We start from the raw sequence: 19,336 nt of genomic DNA, 5'->3' as shown, positions 1-19,336 counted from the left end.
GTAGACCCCGGCAACAGTGAGGTCTCCTTAGCCGCACTTCATTTTTCTGTGGGCAGAAACGTGTGTGGGGGTTGACGTAAGTACTCCCTCTTGTGTTGTTCTCTCGTGTGCTGCACTGTTGCTCATGGCTCACTGGCCCTTTGAGGAGACTGCAGAAAAAAAGGCCGCAGAGAGGGAGTGTTGTGGAAGCCGGCGGCGCTGGTGCGGGTGCCTGTGAGTACTAGAGAGGCATTTGTGTTTTCTCACAAATGCCTTCTTGGTATAACTCTTAAATACTAACTGCATTCTCTTCTCTAGCCAGCCCCTTTCGTCGTCCTCGTTGCCCAAACTTCCTTTTGAGTCATTAGTGAACTTGAAGGAACCCAGCATGGTGGTGGGGATTTGGGGACAACATGACTTGAGTCCTGCTGGTTCCTTCCTACCCGGAGGTGTCACTGAATGCCACTCAGACACTCACAGCAGGGCCACAGCTGATCAATAATTTCCAGGACTGTCAGAGGCAAAACCCAAGGAATGTCACCCAACCAGTTAGAAATAGCACCCTGACAAGAAAATTCCAGGGCAGTCAAAAGATAAATTGTAACATTTGGTTATATTACTATGTGCTAAGACTTGTTCTTGACAGGAGACATTTGGTTCCCATTTGAAGGCTGTGGAGGGCTTTAACTAAACATAGGGGTAGGAGTGTGATGAACGAGGGTTTCTAACAGCTACATTAAGAAATTGAAGTTGTCAAATCTACCCATGAGAGGAAAGCAACCATCCAGATATATACTAAAATGTTCCATTAGAAAACTATTTTAAATGCTCCAAGCCTGGTAAAGCCACCCACTCCTCCCTCAGGAAACGGAAGCTGTACTTTGATTTCTGAATGATTTTTGCTTGCTTTCAGCTAGGTAAGTCTCTTATTCAATGTAGTACAATTCTGTTACTTTTAGCTTCTTTAATTAAAAATTTTATATTATGTGTACGGGAGTTTTTTGCCTATATGCATGCCTATGCACCACACATGTGCCTGGTGCCTGCAGGGGCAGAAGTGGGCATTGGATATCCTGAACTGGGGTTACAGATGATTGTGACCTGCCATTTAATGCTGAGAACTGAAGTCAAGTCCTTTCCAAGAGCAACTAGTATTTTTTTTTCTTTTTTTCTATCCCCCCTCCCACCATCCACTCCTCAGAATAGGAAAAACCTTCCATGGGAGTCAATAAAGCATGGTATATCAATTTGAAGATGGACCAAGCTCCTCTCTGCTGCATCTAGGCTGAGCGAGGTATTCCACCATAGGGAAAAGGTTCCAAAAAGCCAACTCTGCACCATGGACAGATCTTGGTCCCACTGCTAGGGGTCACAAACAGACCAAGTTACACAACTATCACCCACATGCAGAGGGCCAGCTGTCTCTTACTACTGAGTCATCACTCCAGCCCTGTTAGCTTATTTCGAAGTATTACTAGTAACTCCAATTAGATAGTAAATTCCAACACTTGGAATTCTGACAGTTCATTCACTAATTAAAAAAAAATCTTGGTAGAGTGATTGTTCAGAAGCATACTAAGTAGAAGCTACTGTGTTATGGTGTTTATATAAGATTTAAGATAAGTAGGAGTCTGGTGGTGAAGAAACACAAAATGACCTCTTCTTCCTTGTACTGGCCATAGAAACCCTAGACGACAGGCATACGGTTAACAAAGGTACGTATTGATGACTAGAGGTGAGTGGAAAGGACACTTGAAGTTTTAGACTCCATCTTTGACTTATATGTTAGAAAATTGAAATCCAGATTCCATAAGTAGTCCTTTAGGTTGTGAATGGTCAAGGTCCAAAGTCCCCACGCTCTACACAATGTTCCATACAGCACTGTTCTCTGGACAGTGATGAAAATAGTTGGCACTTACAAAGCTTGAACTTAGAAAGTTCTGAAGCAGTGAAGATTATCACTGTTGCCTGCCTCACCTATTTCATCTGTAAAGTTTCCAAACTGTTGTGAGGAATGAATGCTAGTAGGTATAAACAAACAAACAAACAAACAAAAACTACCTATGAAGAACCAGTGGGATGGCTTGGAGGGGAGAGGCATTTGTTGCCAAGTCCAGAGATCTGAGTTCCATCCCTGGGAGCCACATGATAGAAAGAGAGAACTGATTTCTGCAAATTGTCCTCATGACTTCCATAGCCATGTTGTGGTATATGCATATACAAATAAATAAATATTAAAAAATTTACTAATGTAGCCTCTGCTGATGGTCTTCATTCTCACAATCATCCTTATCCACAACTAGAACTGTAATGTGACATATGAAATCAGTCTGATTAAGGACCCTTTAAACAGAGATGAGAATAAGACTGGCCAGCACTTCAAAATGGTCTGACTCCATAGAAAGCAGAGAGTGTGATGTCCTAACCCAGAACCAAAGTGTTGACCTGAAATTGGTGGAGACATTTAACAGAATGTCCTGGATAAGACTGGGGGGAGAAGTGCCATACACAATGTTGGTCATTTACTCAACAAACATTTAATTAGTGCCACTTTATGCCAAGCCAGGTAGTAGGTGCTGGATTGATAAGATTTATAAACCATGTTTCCTGCACTCAGGGAGCTCACAGTTAATGAGGCGTTACATAATGTACCAATGCTCTTTGGATGGCGACCTATTGTAAAATAGAGCTGTGTGCAAGGGATGGTGGTGGCAGTGAGCAAGAAACTAACTTTTCCTGATAAGCGCAGGAAAGCTTTCTCTAAAAGGTGTGGTTTAAAACTCCACTCCTCCTTGGAACTGGTCTGAATTTCAGAGGATTATGGCCCAAGAGTCTCCACACTGAATTGAAGGATCAATGGACTTAGCAAAGAAATTCCTTTACCTATAGGCTGGAGTGAAACATGGAGAGGCAGAAATATCTAAAAAAAACAAAAACAAAACAAAACCCTTTTACATTATCTAAGAGAAAGATAGGCATGACTCTGGATGGATTTGGAAACAATAATGGATAATGGGTACTGTGTCAAAGGTAAAAGAAGAGACATAGCAAATATATTTATAAGCCGGAATGTTGTCAGAGATAATTGTGTCTTTGATGTGTACACAGAGAGATGAAGAGCCATGCAAAATGTCAGCTTGAGTGACTTAATTATTCCCAGCATAGAGAATTCTAAGATGTCAAGAAAAAGAGCAGACTGGTAAACTGAATAGTTTATAAGCATTTTCTGACTTGGGCCTGTTTCATTTTTACAGTGTCCAGAGGAATATTGTCTACAAAGATAAAATGGATGATGAAGATGAGATTTTTTTTAAATTTAAATTTATTTATTTTTAGTTTGTCAAGGAAAGGGAAATCTAAAAAAAACTGCCCTGTTTTAAAAAAGGCAACATCCAAATACATTTCTCAGCTTGAAATGGGCTTATGTTTATTCCCTGGTCTATCCTCCAAGGTTAGTGTCAATACGTGAATAGAGGGTATGTTTGTGAAGTTCTCCAAACAATCTGATCCATTGTTTCGCTAATATGAAAATGAAAACATCGGTCAGTTATTATGTTTTCAAAAGATGCTTTCTCTTCAGTCACCTCAGTTAAGGTTATTATACAGAAGTAGCCATGGTACATATGTTTCATAAGGATGGCTTCATATATTCTAGTCTGATTTTTAATTTATCAATGTTAGTGATAACAGGACCTTTGGAAGAGGGAAAGGTGCCTTACTTACTTTTCAATCATGTGAAGATTTTTTTTAGAACAAACACACGGTGATTGTTAATATCTTCTTTTTAATCTTCCGTGTCTTTGAAAGGAAGTACACTATCCCTAAAATAACATGAAATAAAAACCCAGGTTAGTAAACAAAGATCTGAAAATCTGCGTTCATTGTTTGGACTGATGGAACATGGCACATACAAAGGATTTTGACTTTTTTTTTTTTTTGGTTTTTCGAGACAGGGTTTCTCTGTGTAGCTTTGCGCCTTTCCTGGAGCTCACTTGGTAGCCCAGGCTGGCCTCAAACTCACAGAGATCCGCCTGCCTCTGCCTCCCGAGTGCTGGGATTAAAGGCGTGCGCCACCACCGCCCGGCCTTGACTTTTGTTTAATGAGAATGTCAGTTTTCCTGGCCGTACCTTGAGGAGGCATAAACATTTTAAATCATTGAGATCAAGACAACATTCTTAGAAGCACAAAGGAAATGCAGAAAACATGGAAACCATCTCATGGTGGGTAGAGCACAGAGAACCAAATCACCACAGTAGAGACAGAAAATCCCGAGCTAAGCATATTTGTTCCTGGTACACTGAGCCAGTTCCAGACCCCATGGGGGATATCTGGAACTCAGGACTAACTGGTAAAGGACACTGGCTGGCCATTAAACAGATTTGGATTCCAATTCTTGTTCCCTAGGGAGTTTTGTGGAAGTTATCTCTGCAGAGTATTATCAGTTCTCTCATCAAGGACGGTGGTGAGGATGAAACAACATGGGGCATATTTTCAAAATCCTGAGTCTGGTACACGGTATGGTGAGTGATCAGTGATACATACTACTAAAGTTGAGATTGTGCACTTCATTTTCCTCAGCCGACTTTGAGAGTTCAATCCAAATGAAACAATGCAGGATTCTGGGTGGGAGATTTAGTTTCTTCTCAGTGGTTTATATGAGACATCAACAACCTTAAAACTTTCCTTTAACATACTCAAACCAGTGTTCTGCCCACTCTTCAAACTTCAGATGGTTGACTGCTTTTTAAAAGATGATCCTGTCTGCTCATGCACCCAGAGCTGCCTGGGGATGGCAGGAAAGCTGAGAGGAATGTGCTTCCAGTTGTAGGAATTACCTGGATGGCAGACTCTAGCCAGAGCCTGTGGACCAATGGCTGTGAGAAGGTGCGAGCCAGCTTTCACTCCTGTCTGCATCTCTGTCTTAGTTCCTGGTGAAACGAAGAACAGGTATGAATTCATGCTCCAGTTCCCAGTATGGGATTCTACCTCTGCCTTTCCATGCCTGCAGTGAAGAATTTACATGCAAACGGAAGTTCCAAACACACTCTATTAATTTCTTATTTCTCCTGTGCTTATTTTCTGGATAAAATAGAACTGTTTAGACTTAAGGTGATTGGTAAAGATGACACAAGTTTCTTTTCTTACTTCAAAACCTTAACCATGCAGGAGAAGACACAAACTTAGCTGGAGGCTGACTGGTCAGGACCAAATGAAAACATGCAATTCCTGTGGGGCAATGGTATGTGAATGGCTGTCCCTCTTTCTTAGTGCTGTTCAGACCACTGCCTTTTGCCACTACAAACTCCTGTAATTCCAGTGACTTGATTTCTCTCTATCCACAGTGTAGGGAGAGCAGGCGCCCTAGGGGTTGCAGGAGTTGCCTTAACAATCCCATCTAATCTCAATCTTATGCACCTGGAATAATGCAAACATTGGGTACATTTCTGGAGGGCAGTTTTTGTCAGGGTCCTGTTGAAGGGAGCCACGTCTTTAGGAGCTTGGACCCAGTTTTTTGGGACTGATTAGTCAGGGAAATTGAAGGTCCATTCAGAATCTCCCAATGATTTATGCAAAGACTCAGAAAAAAAAAAGACAGTTTCTTTTGCTTAGAATATATCATCTTGTGACTCATATTATTTAGGGTATTGAAGAGAGCCAAATTTGAAAAAATTGTTAGCACAAGGAAAAAGTGAGTTAAGGAGTGAATTAATGCTGACCTGAGAATGAATGAGCTTCTTTCGGCTCCCTGAGAATGTGGTTTACTAGAAAAGAAGAAAACAGTTGATGTTTTGTAACAATGTCCAGGATTTTACATTTCCTTTTTCCATCAAGGAATGAAAAATGTAATAATGATACGACTGTCATTTGAAATTAATTTCAAAAACCTACTCACTTTACTACTTAAGATCAAAACCTACATTTTTCTGACATTCTTTTGATACTAATTACCATTACAGCTTAATTGACTTTCATCTGTGTAAGGGGACACACACACACACACACACACACACACACACACACACACACACCACAGAGAGTCAGTGCAGTGCTGTGTTTTTTACACAAGATGTATATGTGCTTATATACATTTAAACTCAGAGTATTGTGGGCATATACACATATATCTATATTATACATACATAAACATGGAGATACATTGTTATTTAACAAAAAACATCTATAGAATAACCAGGTCTTAGAAAGTCTAGAATTTTTTAGGAAATGTTATAATTATTTTACAAAATAATATACTAGAAGCAGCATGAAGGTGAGTTGAAGAATTCTAGAATTTTCCATAAGACACCTTGCTACTGTGTAAGGCCTTTTTGAATCAGAAGCAGAAGCCATTCTGCCAGCTTTCCTTTCTTTCCTTTTTTTCTTCTTTACATTTTATAAAACTGCAGTTTTATTGCTACATAATACAGTAAGAAGATTCATCGTAAGGGTTACCTAACAACGTTGGTGGTGTTGATGAATAGTTGCAATTAATACATTCCCTTAATTAGTCTGATACCCAGAAGATGCACCTGGCAGGTCATTTTAATACTACAATTGATTTATAGCTGCTAGAAATGATTTTACCGGCTATCTTCAGAGAGTACAATTAGAGTAGATTTCATTTTTTTATGCATTTTCACTGAGGAATAAACATAAAAGGTCTATGTAATTCAGAACAAAGCAGCTATAATGTACTAATGGTTTATGGATTTTATTAATATTCAGCTAACATTAGAGGCAATTTTAGGAGCAAGCAACCTATTTTCTTTATGAAGTATTCGGTTTTTTAGTATCTGAGTGCTTTGTTTAAAAAATAAACCTTGATATCATCTCATGAGTTGCTTCTATTTCTTTCAGGAAAAAATATAAAATAAAAATTTTAGTTCCATTTACCGATAGTATATACAGGCACTCACATATGGTATATTTGCTTTATAAATATATATAACATTACAAATAAGTCATTAGGCATTCATGCGCCTTAAATCATGCTTCCATTAATATAATTGTTGAGCTAATGGGTGAACTCTGTTAGTAATAGAGGGAGCTGCATTTTGTGGTTGAACAGGTAACAGAATATTTTAAGTACCTGATTATATATCTGGCTTTCATTCTGTTTATCTAGGATATTAATTTTACTAATCGAGAATCTTTGTTCTTCTCTCCCCATTCATATCATGGGACCAATTTGCTTGTTTACCTTAAGGTAGTAGGACAATGAGAAATCAGTGCCACAGACAAAGCTTAGAGTTTGCTGAAAAGTATTAATGGCTAAATACACCATTTCTACAATTAATATGAACTCTACTTGAAACTATTTAGGTAGTAGCCAATGCCTTTCAAAGGGTCAGTGATGGAAGAATAAAACACAAATTCATTTAAAATATAGCCTATAGTTATACCTAGATCTAGCTACTTATAATGAATTAAGTTTAAAAGTGTGGTGGATTCATGAGAGACAGACAAATGGTTTCTCTCAATGTGTAATCGCACAGTCAATTGGAGAAAGAAACAAGAGAATTCACCTACTGATTCACAAAGAAAAATCAGAAGCTGTTAAATTATAGGGAGGAAAGTTGAGGGGACTTTAAAAGGATCCATAGTAGCATTAAGTGTTTCAGATTTTGACCTGAAGTTGACTTCTTGTTCCAAGCCACCCAGAACTACTCAGTATCTCTAATGTCCAAGAATCTCTCCTTTGTAAGACCTTTAGAATTCCCATCAGCTCTTCTTGCTTTGCATTATTTCAGAAACTCATAGGTTGGTAAAAATCATCCAGTCTCTCTTTCAGACTTCTTCACACCACACATTTCAAAGAGGCTGAGCAACGATCAGAAGCAGAGTTCAGATTCAGGGATGTGACTCTTTAAAAGTCAGTGGCTAAATAGAGGAAGTTTATCCAACCTTAGAACATATATTATTATTTTAGAGACCAGAGATTAATTCAAAATTAGAGTTTAATTTGTCTAGAACCATTAAGGCAGAGCAACCCACCGAAATGTTTAAGATCTCTGAGTCTGTACATTTCACATAAAAATACTAAGTATAAAAAGAATTTGTGTCAGCTTACCAACCAATACAATAACCCACAGTGGTTCTAATATGCTCGAGAGCAGTGATTCTCAGCCTGTGGGTCATGACCTTTTTGGTTGTCACGTATTAGATATCCTGCATATCTGATATTTACATTAGTATCCATAACAGTAGCAAGCTTACAGTTATGAAGTAACAACAAAATAATTTTATGGTTGGGGGTCACCACAATAAGAGTTACTATATTAAAGGCTCACAACATTAGGAAGGTTGAGAACCACTGCTCTAGAATTTCTTAGTACTTATAGGAAGCCACCTGACAGAAATCCTGGGACTTGGGCATTTCTTAGCAGTCATTCTGGCCTAAGGGTTCAAAAAGGATGATACCTGTTGGTTCCAAGTGATACTCAAGGCATTACCACATCTGTGGTTGTATTGAAAGATTCAATAGCCAGCTTCTAAATTACCATGATGGGGACTTCAAGGGGGTCATTTTGCCCATTCCTCCTGATTCCAGGGAACACAATATGTAATTGTCTTGGCTTAGAGAGCAGAGCTAGCTCTGAAGCCAATTGATGATGCTTAGACATAATCATCTGCCTCAGGGGAGCATTATCTTAGGTTGCTAGGTAGTTTTTGTTTATTTCTAATTTTGGCCAGTGAACATTTAGAAATGATTTTTTTCCTGCTTACTTTTATTTGTTATATGGTGTAAATTATATTCTGCTTTGGTTTTCATGCAGCAGGAGTTTTTAGTGCTGACCAGAATCATTGGCAGCCATCTGTGCCTGGCCCCAGGCACAGACTCTCCCAGGAAATGTCTACACACCTGTTTGAAGCACAGTTTTAAGTTCCTAATATCATTTGACAACCTTGCATTAAATCAAAGAGCAGTAAAAAGTTAGCTTTGAATACAGCTTGGGAGCCCTTATTCTTACAATTTATCGGGCAGCTCCTCTTCTACAATTATGTAATATTCAGTATGGAAACAACTCTCATTACACTGCATTCTGTTTTCAATTTCTGGTTTAAGCAATGAAGAGTTAGTTGTCCTTGTCTCTGCTTCTCCTAATTCCCCACTAACATCCTTATGAAAACATTATTGTTACTTCTTTCTCCATTGTGTCTAGATAAATGACAGAATCAATTTAAGGGAGGAAAGAAGTATTTAAGTGCACAGTTCGCAGGGATTTCAATACTAGGTGGAGAGCAGCATTGTGGTAGTAGGTGATATGACTGAAGCTTGTACACATCATGGCTGTGGACCAGGAAATACAGAATGACATGAAAGATAAAACAGGCTATATCCCTGAGAGACCCAACTTCAGTACCCCACTCACCTCCATCAGTTGGTCCCCACGGCTTCCAAAATTCATGCCAAGAGCCACAGAACAGGTGTTCAAACATAAGTCTGTTGAAGACATTTCATATTCAGACTGTAGCATTTGCCCCAGTGACCCCATGTTTCTCAAGTCCAACTTTGAGAGTCCCCATAATCTTAACAGTCCTGACATTGGTGAAAAGTCCAAAGTCTTCTGAGGCCAAAGGCAAACTCTTAGCTGTGACCCTCTGAACAATCTGAAAAACGTTATAAAGTTCCCAGCCTAAACAGCAGAGTGAATTTTCCAGTTCTAAAATGGAGGAAAAGATGCATGTTGAGGAGACATCAGAGCCAAGAGTGGCTGAAACTGAGCAGGGCTGGTATTAAAACAGGCGTTCTTGATCCAGCACCTGGAGCATGTAGAGACGTGGTGTGAGCTCCAAAGAGCTTGGGCAACTCAACCCGTATAGCCCTGCCAGTGGCAGCACGCATGACTCTTGGGACAGTTCCACTCCTGTTCTGTAGCTTTCCTCAACAGACATTCCTGTTCCTGGCATTACCAACATCTGGGAGTCTCCACTGCACTTTATGCTCCACCCCCACTGCATCATGCCCTGGGCTTCTATGCCTCTGTGCAGGGTCGATAGCAGAATCTTTTTTTTTTTTTTTTTTGACACTTCGTTTTTAAATGAAAGGATCAGATTTTCACCCTGGAACCTAAGGTGGGTGGGGTCTAGTCATCAAGGCCCATTTTCTGTTGTTTCTATGACAAGTGTATGGTTTTTCTTTTTCTGTCTTTTATTTCTAGAATTTTTTTTTATTCATTTCACACACCAACTACAGATCCCCTCTCATTCCTCCTCCTACTCATCCCCCCAGGCTTCCCCAAACCCACCTCCATTCCTTCCTCCGAAAGGGTGAGGGTTCCCATGGGGAGTCAGCAAAGCCTAGTACGTTCAGTTGAGCAGGACCAAGCCCCTCCCTCTTGCATCAAGGCTGGTCAAGGCATCCCACCATAGGTAATGGACTCCAGAAAGCCAGTTCATGCACCAGGGATAGATCTTGATCCCACTGCCAGGAATCTACCAGGATGACCCCAGATTAAACTACTAGCAATAGCAGAGAGAGTGCCTGAATTAGCTTACCTCAGTAATCAGATTGGTGAATACCCTGTCATCATAGAGCCCTCATCCAGTAACTGATGAAAGTCGATGCAAAGATCCACAGCCAAGGACCAGGCTGAGCTCCAGGAGTTCAGTTGAAGAGAGGGAGGAGAGATTATATGAGCAAGGGGGATCAAGATCATGATGGGGAAATCTACAGAGACAACTGAACCAAGCTCATAGGAACTCATGAACTTTAGACTGACAGCTGTGGAACCTGCGTGAGACCAGATTAGACCCTCTGCATAAGGGAGACAGTTGTGTTGCTGGGTCTGTTTGAGGGGGGCCTGGCAGTGTGATCAGGATCTGTCTCTGGTGCATGAGGTGACTTTCTGGAGCCCATTACCTATGTTTTTTTTTTTTTTTTCTTAAATAGAGCTAGTATTTAATAATCAGAAGTTCTTTGCCTGTGCCCTCCTTGTCTGCCCTTGTCTTAGTCAGGGTCACTATTGCTATGATGAAATGCCACGTGGGGGAGGAAAGGGTTTATTAAACTTATACTTCCACATCACAGTTCATCAAAGGATGTCAAGACAGGAACTCAATCAGGGTGGGAATCTGATGCAGAGGTCATAGAGGAGTGCTGCTTACAAGCTTGCTCCTTGTGGCTTGCCCAGCCTGTTTTCTTATAGAATCCAGGACCACTAGCCCAGGGGTGGCCCCACCTACAATGGGCTGGGTCCTCCCTCACCAATCACTGATTAAGAAAATGCTCTGCAGGCCTGCCTATGGCCAGATCTTATGGAGGCGTTTTCTTAATCAAGGTTTCCTCCTCTCAGCTGACTTTAGCTTACGTCAGCTTGACATAAGACTGCCCGGCACAGCCCCAATATGTCCTTGCTCTACTATGTTCTCATCATTTTGTTCTGCTTCTTGTTCTGAAGTCTCACTGTCAACCTGGATTTCAAATAGCACCCACTAATAACCATACCACAGCCTGTGTGCAACGCTGTCTTGAAATTTTTCTCCACCAGAGAAATTAGCCCGTCACCCTTAAATTCATCCCCACTACAACTTTCAGGACCCGGGAAAAAATAGCCAAATTCTGTTCTGAAATGTGACATGAATGGCTTCTAGACATTTTTTTTTTTTTTTATAGAGTCTTTGTTCCCCTGAGAAACCCCAAGAGTTTAATCTTTATTGTGCACATGCCCATCAGCATTCTGGCCTTCCAAACTCCTGACAGAACAGCCGATTAAACTGTGGTCACAGCCTTCTAAGGCTTCTTCAGCCTACAGCCCTACACTCTTCTGTATCCATTCTATAAACCAAAGGGCCATGGACCACATGGTCAGGATTATTGCAGCAACGCTCCTTATCCTCTGGTATCAACTATCTGTGCCAGTTAATTTTCTTGTCAATGTAACAGAGTATCTTACAGAAGCAACTTAAGGGGAAAAAGAATTATTCCTGGACCTGAGTTTTGGGGAATTTCCATTTATTATGGCGCAGTAGGCATGGTAAAGCTGCTCTATTGGGCAAGCTCATGTGGCAGAGCGCCATGCATCACAGCTCGATGCCGAAGCAGGATGCACTGCAGCCTTCCAGTTCCTCCTCCTCCTTCCCACCAGCAAGGCCTCACAACTTCTCAAAACAACGCCATGACTGGGGACCAGGTATTCAAATGGATGTATGTGGGGGTTGAGGAGCAGGTGCCAGATTCAATCCACACAGATGATACAAAAAAAAATAATGCCAATGGAAAAACATAATAAATATGTGGTTTGTATATACTTTTCACATGTAGCAAATCAGTCTTTAGCACTTTTGAGAAAGTAGGCAGATGCTTTCTAACTCTTTCAAAAAAAAATATGTTCTCTGACACAGAGTCCTAGGGGCTACACCCAGCAAAAGCCCAGTATGGTGGTTTAATGGCAGTGCCCTTGATATCCCTGGGCATTTCAGTGCTTGGCCTGCAGTTGGTGATGCTGTTTGGGGAGGATTAGGAAAGTGGCCTTGTTGGAGAATGCGCACCACTGAGAGTGGGCTTGGAAGTTTCAAAGCCTCACACCATTCCCAGTTTATTCTCCTGTTTCTGCTTTGTTTTTCAAGATGTGAGCCTTCAATCTTGGCCTCTAAATGGTAAGGCAAAATAAAGTCTTCCTTCTGTAACTTACCATGGTTGTAGTGTTTGTATCACATCCATCCATAGAGAGCTAATTCAAACAGCTGCATCTTGCTGTGGCATGGACTGGAGTGGGAAGCAGACAAATTCTAGACCCTGTGACTAGTGTCAAGCTGGTTGTCTTGGAGTTTGTAAGAGATTGAAATTCCAGTCCCATCTCTAACTTCTGAATCAGAAGCTGCATTGGAAGAAATTTCCAGAAGTTATCTGTGTACTCATTAAAGTTCGAAAAAGGACTGCTGTATATCCCAAGACCATCTCCCCAAATTCTGCATTAGGAATGAAGATGTTGAAATAGTTGTGGAGAATGAAAATGTTTATGGCACTTGTTCTATTTGGCTCATGATAAAGAGTTTTAAGTTAGAATCCCCCTCCGAAGTCCCTTTGGCTGTTTATCAAGTACAGAGTTGAATGGTACAATGAAATAAAATGACCCTTTATTCATTCTTATAATCACTTGCTTCCTTGAATATTCAAATCTTATGTATTTAAATTTACATTAAATAAGCTGAATCATGATTATTTGCTTCAGTTTGAAAAGACTATCCAGTGGTACCCACACCTTAGTTTTCTTTCCCTTTCAGATTTCTGAATGACTAGTTAGCTATATTTAATAACTAGAACCTAAAAATGACTTCAGCCAGTTTTTAAAATGTAGAGGAGTCATTGTTTTAAGAAATTACACTAACTACTAATTATGGTGTTCAACCCAGATTCTGGATTAGATATTTTTCCTTCTCATTTTTCTATATAAATCTATTTTTCTGTAGGAAGTATATATCAGCTTCATTTTCAGAAAATCATATTTTTCATTGTATAACTCATAGACTCTTATTCATACATTTAATGAAACCATCTAAGACAAATTGTTAAAAAAAAAACCCAAACTATGTTAAAATATTCTCTGTACTTTTCTGTATTATTGGTTTTTGTTATATACTGAATATGATTTTTCTAGAGGAGTTGCCATAGGGCTTCGATAAATGTTCACAGTGTTTGGAAAGTATCATTGACTGGGTGAGGAAACCCAAAAGCACAGTTTTCACCTCAAAAGGGAATAAGGGATTTTTTTTCCCTATAGCCAAACATGAACACTCATGGCCCTGGAACATAGATTCATGTTTGCTCAAATATCATGTTTCACTGTAGAAGTGATTACATATAGTCTTTATTACTTCCTTTATTATAAAGGAAGTCGTAAGTCCAAGTAATTCCCAAACACACTGTTGGAGGCCACAGATACACAGGTCAGTGCAAAGCAAGGGAAACCCCCTGTACCTTTCAAAGGCTGTCTGTCTGATGGCATTCTTCTTAGCTTTTGGTTTGATAAAAGCTAGTGGCCTGTTAAGAATACATTGTAAGGTATGGATAGTGACACAGATGTTAGGTCAGACACAGGTAGGAGCAATATATGGCTTTCAAAGGGACTGAAAATAGACCAAGATGATTTGGCTCTGGTCTATAGCATTGGTCTTGAGGTCCAGTAATTTGACCTCATAGAATCTTTAACAATGATTCTGCATCTCTCTCTGTCTCTCTGTCTGTCTCTCTCCTTAGAAAGTATCTGTAATATGCATTTTGAGATGCTGTCATCCACAGTGATTGCTTCTAGGGGTTAATTTTTATCTCTGAAATTAAGTCAAATTAGTGAATCTTCAATCAGACAATCTTCAACATTGTCCTCCATCCAACATACTGACATTTTTTATAGGGATTGTTTAACAAAGTTTTCAAAAATGTAAATGCATTGTTTGTCTATAGTTCCAAAGATGAGGTTATATAGGTATTAATAGACATCTCTAAATGTCTTTAGCATTTGATGGGACCAATTATATTCATTTAATAGCTTAGTTTTAACAAGAAGATAGAGGCCATAAAATTGAGAGGTTTTAAATATTTTAAAGTTTTGATTCTTCATAAATTTCATTCTTGGTGATAGAATAAAGAATAAGCACCAATAATAAGCCCTGGTTGTTTGGAATGGGATAGTTCAGATGCCTTTTGGACTCTTTAGAAGTGTCTAAAGGGTTCTGTGATTGGCAGTCAGCTGAGAAACCATATGTCTTCACAACCATAAAACAATCTGTAATACTGAGCCAAAATGCAATGCATTTTTTTCTCACAGTACAACATGTCCCACTAAAATACCACCTTCATGTAATATATTTATGTGTATCATCTTTTGTGGTTTTCTCAATAGCATTTAGAGATAGTTACTCATATTACAACAAAGGAAAGGAAGGACACTCAATGGCCTGCCCATGTGCCTATCAACCGTGAAGGTCTAAACCAGCCTTTGACCTTAGCTAAGAGAGTGCAAACCTCAAGTACTTTCTATTCAACAGCGCTATACACATTAGCACAAATAGCTGGCGAGTTGGACGCCATTGTTAACTAAAGAGGCAATATTGCATGATGATCAAGAGGTCAAGTCCTTGACATTCCGTGTTCAAAACCTGTTTCTGCCACTTATTAGATTGGACCACTCCAGTTCTCTGATGGTTCTTGGTAAGTATGGCTGTTTTAAGTCTACCTCATAAGATCAGTTTGAAGTTCAAAAGAGTAGCCATGGGAAAAAGCAGTCACCACAGGCCTGGTAATAGTAAGTGATTAGTAAATGCTAATGATTTATTGAGCTTACATTACCCTGGATGCTCTGGGAACTTCATGTGCACTACTACTTTCTACAAATACCACAAGGAAACATGTTTTGAAGTTTCAGTTTTGTAGAAAAGGAAACCAAAACTCAGCAAATTTAAGAAATATGTAAGAATAAGTCATGAATCTGAGATTTTTTAGCCCAAGTCTCACATAGTTCAAAGCTATTCCTCTTAATTATATTTCTGTTAAAAAAAATCATAGCTTCTGGTTCATAAGAATGCAAAATTTTTAATGATTTTTTTTCTCAAATTGAGGGAAGTAATGATAATTTTTGAGGATTAATGAGTCTTATCCCTCTGGCTACTTTAAATGTATATTCTCATTTTCAAAAAAACAAAAATGTGTGTGAGTGTATGTTACTTATGAGTTCCATATGTGGACACACATTTTTGTGTGCATGTGGAGATTGGAGGTAGACCCCTGATCTTTTCCTCGATCTCTTATCACTTTTCTTTCTTTCTTTCTTTCTTTCTTTCTTTCTTTCTTTCTTTCTTTCTTTCTTTCTTCCTTCCTTCCTTCCTTCCTTCCTTCCTTCCTTTCTCTCTCTCTCTCTCTCTCTCTCTCTCTCTCTCTCTCTCTCTCTCTCTCTGAGACAGTGTCTCTCCCTGAGTGTGGTGCTTGCTGGCCCAGTGAGTTAGCTCCCATGAGCTGGTCTATTCTGTCACTCCAGCCCTGGGATCACACATGTATACTGTCATATTTGGATTTTCACATGCAAACTAGGCAGGAGACTCAGTTCTCCATGCTTGTATGACAAGCATTCTATTCACTGAGATTCTTGCCAGGGCGTCATTTGGTTTTATAATAGCTCTATAAAACAATAGGTACAAGTTGTCCTGTAAGACTAAAATGTTAATGAAAATGAGTTTATGAAACAAAAATCAGAAGTAATATCTCTTTTCATGGAAAGTTAAACATATAAGAATGTAAAGCTGGATGGAGAAGGTATTGTGTCTTTAAGAATTGATCCTTATAAGTTTCTATTTAATAGACTTAGAATGTTATTACTTCAATTACGTCTTTTCTTCTGAGACATTCTGTATAATACCTAGAAGTATTTAAAATAGCTATCATGAATAACTAGCATTTTCCTGCCATAACACTGAAATTGATAATTATTTTCTCCTGATTAATATAGGACATTTGGGGGTGTCTGAGTTCAGTGGGGTCTTTGTTGGCTCTTGGTGTGCTTAGTGAGGGATCAGAGGGTCCTGTAAAACTTAACACCCACCAATGCTGCTCTGAAGAACCATGTGTTCTTCAGTTCTTGTCTCAAAATAAAATTCAATGGTCACAGAGGCTGAGTTTTAGAAAGGATTTTATTATAGGTTCAAGAGAGTGGGGGCAGAACTCCTGTAGAGCAGGGCAGTGTCCAGGATACAAAGCATAGGGGTACTAGTCTGGAGAATTTTTAACAGACTATGGCAGAAACTGGGATGAGAAGTGGGGAAGGGAACAAGCTGGTTTCCCAACACTGTGTCCAGGGGCCTCTTCTCAGGTCCTCAGATGTAGCTTCCTGTCAAGAGTAAGAGATAACAGTGAAACAGGAAGTAGCACTCTTCCTCGCCTTGAGCAAAGATATTCTTGAAGCTGTTGTTTTGGGGTTCCTAACCCACTTGACCAGTTTTTATAGGATGTTTTCACTACAATGGTATTCCCTGAAGAATTATCCCCTGTTTCCATACACATAGAATGCCATCTGCTAAGGGTAAGTTCTTCTTTACTTTTTAAACATATAAAGCAGTTTTAAAGATACATCGGAAAAGTTAATGTTTTTTATTGTAAGAAACAACCAAAAGATTGAAATAAAAATGTGAAGACTTCATGGGTTTGGTATTGGCAAACGGTGTCTTAATAAATCAGTACATGCCAACTTAGCTACAATTCAGAAGAACTGTGACTTCCAGGAGTGGCTCTTAGGCATTATGAGTTAAATCAGAGAACTAGATCTAGTTACAACTAATTGTTACCTACCAAAAAGTAGGTGTTATCCTATCTTATCCTATCTGAAACTTGCTACTACTTAGCAAAGTGGACCAAACTTTAATAGAGAAAACAACTGGTCTACACTTTCACCATGAAGTTGTCCTTTTCGTTTGGGATTGAGGCATGTTTCCTTTATTGCAAAGGGCAGTTCATATTGAGGCTGTCATTTATATTGATGTTCTTTTTTCAAAATGACACCTCCATGTAATTTTTTTTCTGCAGAAAAATTGGACTTCAGTGTTCAGGGTCACTGGTAAGAGATCTTTCACTGATTCAAAATTCATTTAAAATTTTTAGGAAGAAGGGGGAAAAACAAACAACAAAAACAGCTCAGGAAAAGGAATATGTTTTCAACTTGGAAAACTCAGTATGTTTTAAATGGGCTTACTGAACAGAAAACACTTGTTTTTGTTTTTTCTTTTTCCACTGGAAATTTAATAAGAACACATGGGGAAACTTTTCCCTAGAATTTTGTGAAAACTTACAATTACCATAGAACTGAGTACAGTTTGTTTGCTCCCTCAAAAGCAGAGATGATTTTTATTGACCAATCTTTGATCTGAGAGATTAAAGAAAATACTGCATGAACAGCAAGAAGGATAACACCATGGGGGTCAATAGGCATTACTCGACTCGGAAATGAAAGGGAATCATTCCGTTGGGATATGGAATAATTTAGCATTCTTTCTGGGAACTGGAGACTCATTCTCTCACTTTCTTTCTCCTTTCTTTCTTTCTTTCTTTCTTTCTTTCTTTCTTTCTTTCTTTCTTTCTTTCTTTCTTTCTTTCTTTCTTTCTTTCTTTCTTTCTATTGTTGTTTTTGGGAAAAGAATCAGCTATGAGGAGGTTTCCCCATGACTTAATCCCATGGCCACATGTGAGGTCATTTGGAGGGCACCGTGCTCACTCACCAACATAATTCTGTAAGAAGCTTTTTAGCCGAAATGGTCTGGCTGTCCCATTCACACACCCTTGATTGAAATGTCCCTGGCAGACTTTTGGAATGCAGTTGAAAGGCTTAGTGACTCAATATTTTAACAGTGAATACATTTCCAATCTCATAGAAAGTTGCCACTAACTACTGCAGAGGTTACATCTCTCAGTTTTCCCCTGAAATTGTGAATGAAGTGGAATTCCAGTTTAGCTGAGTGTGGGGAAATCAGAATATGATCAATTCACACTGCCATTATTTGCCATTTTAATGCACTTTTCTTCACTGGAAAACTATTCGGCCTGCCATCTTTGAAATGATAGTCTGTCAGAGCAGTTACCTTCTTTGCCCTTATTTTCATAAAGAGAAGGATGCTTTTCCTTTTATTTTTACTATGTGCCAGGGAATGAGAGTTGGCTGTGTAACATCTGGCATGATTGTGACTGGGGATAATACTGAATGTTCACAGCTTACAGAATATTTACCAAGACTCTTGAGGCCTGACAAAATGTTCAAGCTGTGCTTTTTCATTCATCTCAAAGACTACCAAAGAAATAACTAGTTGTATTTCTTTCAATTTGATAAAGTTCTATGGAAAGGTTGGGCAATTTATTTTGGGTTTGTATTGGGTTATCTGTAGCAAAGTCCTTATTTGCAAATTTAAAACCCCATTTCTTTTCTCTTGAAAAAAATTTGGATATGAAAACACTCTCATTATCATGTCAGTCACTTACTACCTAGATCAATCCTATTCTTGTCCTCTAGGAATCTAAAGGAGACTTAGTTTTGCAATTACTTCCACAACTGGAAAGTTTAGATTGAATTCCCTGCTTCTTCTCATCTCAAGGTACCAATCCACATTCTCTTAGGAGAGGCTGGAAAGGATATCCTCTATATCATCCCCACTCCTCTTCTGATCAATTTATTCTAATTTAGGATTAGCATAATAATAAGGAGGTTTCTCTTCTGCAGAGGGTAAAATCACATTTTCACAATATTTGCAGAGGTACTGTTGCCAGATGACATGGTGGGCTGTGATTTCTCTCTTTATAACGCACTCGATTTTACTCTTATTTATTAGGATTATCCTGATGCCACTCACTATTCTATTCCTCGGACAAACCAGACTGAGGCAGTT

This window comes from Peromyscus leucopus, chromosome 4 (assembly GCF_004664715.2).
Source record: "Peromyscus leucopus breed LL Stock chromosome 4, UCI_PerLeu_2.1, whole genome shotgun sequence".
Taxonomy (NCBI): domain Eukaryota; kingdom Metazoa; phylum Chordata; class Mammalia; order Rodentia; family Cricetidae; genus Peromyscus; species Peromyscus leucopus.
The sequence above is the reverse complement of the archived record's forward strand: the minus strand, read 5'-3'. Positions refer to the sequence as shown.